The sequence below is a fragment of the Kryptolebias marmoratus genome, linkage group LG8, assembly GCF_001649575.2.
Source record: "Kryptolebias marmoratus isolate JLee-2015 linkage group LG8, ASM164957v2, whole genome shotgun sequence".
NCBI classification, from domain to species: domain Eukaryota; kingdom Metazoa; phylum Chordata; class Actinopteri; order Cyprinodontiformes; family Rivulidae; genus Kryptolebias; species Kryptolebias marmoratus.
Genome location: NC_051437.1, coordinates 15,573,451 through 15,579,450, shown reverse-complemented (window position 1 = coordinate 15,579,450; position 6,000 = coordinate 15,573,451).

Sequence of the window (6,000 nt, the reverse complement as noted above, 5' to 3'; positions counted from 1 at the left end):
GCAACAGTTTTTGCAGGTTAAGGCTAATTGCAGTTTTTGTATTGTGTAAGACGGTGTGTGTGTGTGTGTGTGGTGAGGTATTATTGACTTACTTATGCCCTTTTTACCCTGGAGGAGATTAAGCTTCCTTTTATTTAATAAAGTATTAATTAAAAAAAAAGTTTGAATTATTACATTATAGACTCAGGCCAACAAATGTATTAATTTTACTGATCTGTCTGTCAAATCAAATCATAGATCATTGTATCATATCACTACATATTTTAAAGCATATCACATCATATCTATCGTATCATAATTTACATTGTATCATATATTATATACCAGGTTATTTAATAAAACAATGTGTTTTTTCTGCATTAATTTAAAAGAAAAGATAAAAGTGTTCACTGAGGATGACTGGCAGCACACCTCAGAAAAACAGGCACACATCATGGCTGTTAAATTCAATGTGGATCTTTAGATGACTCAGATAAACAAAGCTGATATGTGGTGCTGCTAATTGATTTCTTATCAGGTTCTTATCAGACTGCACTGGCATTTGAACTTCCTTTTCATCTCCTCTCATCTCCTCAGCTTAGCTGTTGGCCTTATCTTGCTCCCTTCTTTGCACTTCAAGCTCCTGGCCCTGGACTCATGTCCCTTGGCGCCATATTTAATATTCAGATCACTTCATTTTCACAAGGGTATTCAGCCTCAGAGGACCTCTCAGTTGCCCATTCAGCTTTTTGAACTGATTACAACCCTTGAAAAATCATGAGAATATTTATGGCATGAAATGATTTCAGCAATTGAGCTGCTGAAAAGAATTATCATTTATGATAGCGAGCTTGCTATTTATGCTATTTATCATTTTTTCTTCGCAGTTTCTTTCTCCTGACTACATTTTGATGCCTGCTTTAACAAAAAAACTTTGTTTCTGATGTTTGTGTTTGCAAAATATGTACACCAGGCTCAGATGAACTTCCAAATACTCTCATAACAATTTGGCTTTGCCCTTTGTAATCTCATTTATCTTGTGAAAGTTTGGTAATTTACAAAAGAGAAGATAAAAGAAAACATGCAAACTGATACAGAAGTTGCCACGAAAGTAGTTTTAAACTGAGGGTCACTTATTATTTGCCTATTTAGATTTTCTGAAAGCAAATGATGGAAACCACACTCACAGAACCCTCATGTGTGAGTGGAATGATCTGAAAGACAACTAATGAAAAGAAAAGAAAAATTCAAATGACTTACACTGTTGTGCTATTTTACCACTATTCTCCTTTCGTAGTTTTAAAGGTTTTTTTTTGTTGATTTCTTGCAGCACTTTTTAAAGTTTAATGGAAAATTCCTATTTCTTTAGGTGATTTTGTTTCCCCGAGTTTGCAGTCTCTTTTTTCTGAGATCTGTGGTAGAACAAAGATTTGTTGTGATAAAGTTAAACTACTTTTGCCTAAAGACTGTTCAAACAAATAATCTGACAGGTATCACCAAAGCACCCTTCTCTTCAGTCTACAAAACGTACAGGGTTTGGATGGCTTTAAAAGATTTTAACTTTCCTCTAAATTACACAAAAGGGACAAGACCAAAGTGGATTGCTGCCATTTTGAAACAACCCCAGTTTCTGATATTTCCCAGTGGTTCACTCTCCTCAATCCCACCAGAATTAAACTCTAATTATGAGTCCATTATAAGAGTTATCCTCAACAAGTAAGACACTGATTGCTTATAATTTCCCCCCAGAACTCCCTTTCAATCCTAATGTTTCAGACAGGCCACTCATGGATTATTTCTTTTTATTACTGGTAAAATGAAAGTAAAAATGAGAAAAAAACATTTTAACATTAGAAAGAATCGAAAATTTTCTCATAAGAGTTCTGTTTTAAAAGACTGACTGTCTAAAAGTTTGGACTCAATGTTTTGTTTTCACTTATAAAAATCTGATCCAACTGCATGTTCATAAACTATATGTTCTGAAACAGCATGTCAAAAGCTTCAAGCTGGCAGCTGAGCTAATCATCACCCAGATAATTATGTTTATTTTCAATCTGCATACTGTACTCAAAAATGATTAAAGATGGGGCAAGATCAGCGAACTCTGCACGGCTGCCTGGGGATGGCAACAACACCTTTAACATCCTGCAATTCCAGTATTGTACATCTAAGATATGCTACGTGTTACTTTCTATTTGCTCGCTTCCACAAAGAGGGAAGCTACAATAAAAGAAAATAAAACAAATTTCAGGACCAAAGAAAAAGAATGTAAGGAAATTAAGACTTTGAACAAACTGGCTTCCTAAATGCTAAACCTGCTGCATAAACGACAATGATAAGTTCCCATACGTAAACTGTCACAAGACGTCTGATGCAGTGGAAACTGCAGCCTTCATTCAGGGTGATAAAGTGATTTAATATCCAGTGTCTGGAGTGCTATGTTCACTGGTGCCAGGAACAATTACAGTCATTAATAAATGATAAATGCCAGAACCAGAGGAGAGGATTTTTCTCCACTGAAGAGTTTTATCTCAGTGCTGATGGATGCTGGACTTTCACTTTGTGATGAGTGCAAAGCTGACAGCTGGAAAACTTATTAATTTGGGGACAGTGATCAGGAAGAGCAGCAACAGCCACAATCACAGTCTTTGAATAATGATCAGTTCAGATGGTAGCATTTTGTAGCTATAGTTGCTCGTAGCCAACTTCACCTTGTAAATGCAAATTTAAAGAAACAAACAAAATACACAGTTTTCAGAGGTTGAGACATATTTAAGCAGGCTGGTTGATCAAATGGGAACAGTGCAGTCTGTGGATCAAACATCAACAAAAAAAACAACTGCCTTTTTTATGAAAAACAGAGGAAAGGCTGAGGGCATAATAACTTTGCTGAAATTTGCTGAAGAAGCAAAAACTGAGTTGTCAAAGTTAAACAAAAAACAAAACACTAGCTGAAAGCTAAAGAAACAAAATGCTAGCTGACAGATGAAACAACCTAAATGCTTGCTGAAAGCTACAAGTAGCACAATGATAGATAAAGGGTAAAAGTTAAAAAAAAAACTAACTAAGAACTAAAAGCAGCATAAGAAGACAAAAATAGAGCAAAAACCAATAGTCTGCCAGCTGAATCCACAATACAGTCCGTTTTGCACTTGTTTAGTGTGTTTTTTAAGTGACTGGATTCATCTCTGCTCCTCCTCCTGAGGCAGACCTCATTGTTTCACCTCTGCCTGGTTGTATGGGAGGTGCAGTGTGGCAGCATGATGGCTGAGTGCTCAGTTCAGCAATTAGTGTGTTCACTCAACGCAGCAGTAGCTCCAGCGAGGTTCAAGTATACCTGTCACTGAGTACAGATGAGTGAGGAAACGAAAGAGGTACAAAAGAACATTGTTATCATCAACAGTGCTTGGAAATCTAATATTGAAAATGCACTTTGTACATATTTATATACCTTTTTACACACGAGTGCATGACTAAATGTTGCTGCCGTGGTTCGGCAGTAACACGGGTAATTACTTTGGTGCGCTGTTAGAAGAAAGGAAAAGAACAGCAATCACAGTAACAGCTTCAGGGCTGCATACGGATGCAAATTCATGAGATTGATAATGGAACATTTGTAGATTGCAAAGTGAAACATACTGTGATGACAGAAAGTTTTCAGACCATTTCCAGTTTTGCTCTTTTTATCTATCAGGCCATGAACAGAAATTCAATTTCAGTATTGAGGGGGCTATAAACAGAAAGGTTTCTTAATGCCAAATGTTGAGGGGAACACTGGTGATTCAGTACTTTTAATATCATTCAATGACTCCCTGTCTCTGGTATTGTCATCAGATTTCCTCCTGGAGTCTGAATCTTTCACCTCTCTGTGAATCTGAGCAGTTTGTCCCATAAAAAAGATGTGAAGAGTTTTTTCACACTTAGAAAACTACCAAATACTCATTCAGCACAACATTAGGCCTGTTGACTTTAGGTTTTTACAGTATTAGATGTGAAAAGGTGCTCTATATTTCATCACACTGATAAAAAAAAAAGATGAGTAGATTTAAGTTTTTTTACTGCTGTTTTTGTTTTGTTTTTTAACTAAGCTTTGTCTCCTGTGTTGACTTCTCCTAATGACACCATTCTGAAACAGTCATCTTTTCTTAAGGTATAATCTCACTGAGCTTTAACTGTTGGCAACAAATTACAAACGACATTCATGAGGGAGTTTCCAAAATTTCTCAAAAACAGTCGCAGGAGTTCTCAAATTTCTTGTGGGAGTTGCAGGGCCTTGCTTTCATGCCACTGGAATTTTGTGCAAAATTTAAAAATTTGCAAGGCAAAATCTTGGCTTTAAACAGTCAATAAGTTGTTGTGTGAAACCCAACTTGAATCTTTCTCAGTTTAGTTTGCAAAATTCTAAAGTGCTAGAGGTGTTGTTGTTTTAGTTTAATATATACAGGATATAATTATTGGGTGGCAACTGATCAAACTTTGAAGCCAACCCGATTCATGAAGACTGCCTCAGTTAATTGACCGAGGCCAACACAAAAATGCCTATAACCAAGTCAATTTTACAAATATTGTGCTAAAATTGAGTGTGGAAATAGCTGAGAGTCATTTACAACACATACTCCGAGTGCTACAGATTTCCAAGAGACTTCACACAGCACTGATATCTTTAAATTTTCTTAAGGCAGTTGTATCATTTTAATAATTTAGTTTCAAATAAATAGAACATATGCTGTATCACTGATTCACTCAGGTAAGCTTTAACAACATGAAATCGAAACAAAACGAGCGGTGTCTGAGTTTTCATTCAACATTGCTATTATTCTTTCATTATTACCAGCAGGGATGAAACTCCAAGAAGAAATGAGAGCCTGGAGTGAGGAGTGGAGTGCAGTCTGTCTGATTGCTCACAGAGCAAAATAGTGGGAGCAATTAAACAGAGGCACTGCAGTCTTTAATAAGTTTCCATTCCAGACTTTCGTGACTGTGACTTTGTATTTCACTGACTCATGTAAAAGAACACAGTCTGCTTTACTACTGATGGAAACACACGCAGAGCATTGTGTCGCTACATCAAAAGCCTGGATCATTTTGTCGTCACAAGGCAAGGATGGCTTCTGGAAATCTCCACAAAGGTTCTGGCGTGACCTCACGAAAGTCAGAAAGTGAATGACCTAATACTGGCTGGCTACTGACAAATCCAATCTGCTCAAGCTTTGATGAACAGTTCTCTAAGTAGACTATTTAAGTACTTTTTATTTTAAAAAAAAAGAGAAACTTATTCAAACTTACCTCATTTCTCTGTTGGAGCAGCTGCTCAGACCTAGGAAGATGCTTGTCATTTCAGTGCATAAAATGTCTCGGTACATCTATTCTCACGAAGTCTGCAGGTTAATGAAAACTGTCAGCTTTGTGCTCCATCTGCCCACATCTATTATTCTCATTCATATGCATTTTAAACTGTGCGCACAAATGTGTGTGTGCGTTCATTTGAGCAGACACATCAACTTCTTTGTCCAAAAAATAACTACACCAATAAGTCATTTAACCCAGCGGCCTGCAGCAGTTTTATTACTTTAGTTTGCATCGTCAAGGCTTCATATCTGCTGCACTGAAAATGTAAAATCAAATTTGGCACATTTTAATATTTGATAAAGCTTGTTTACTTCTTGGTTTGTTGCCTTGTGAACTAATAGAGCTGGTCGCTCAATGAAAACTGCACTTTTTGTTCTACACCACCAGTCAAGCCGTAACTCAACTAGAGGACGTCTTTTGCTTTTATTGACCATTTCTCCTTTGTTTCATCAATTTTCAATGAGGCTTTATTCGCTTTAGAGTATGCTTTGGGAGCCATGTATTATATTGTTTCCAACGTTTTCATATTTCGACACGTGGGTTTCAGTACACATCAGTCATTTTTAAAGTCAGCCAGAGACACATGCTGCACTAGATTTCCCAAACTACTTGTAGAACTAGTTATACATCAGGCACGCTGTGCTTGCGTCTGATGGTTTATGGCAAATGTGT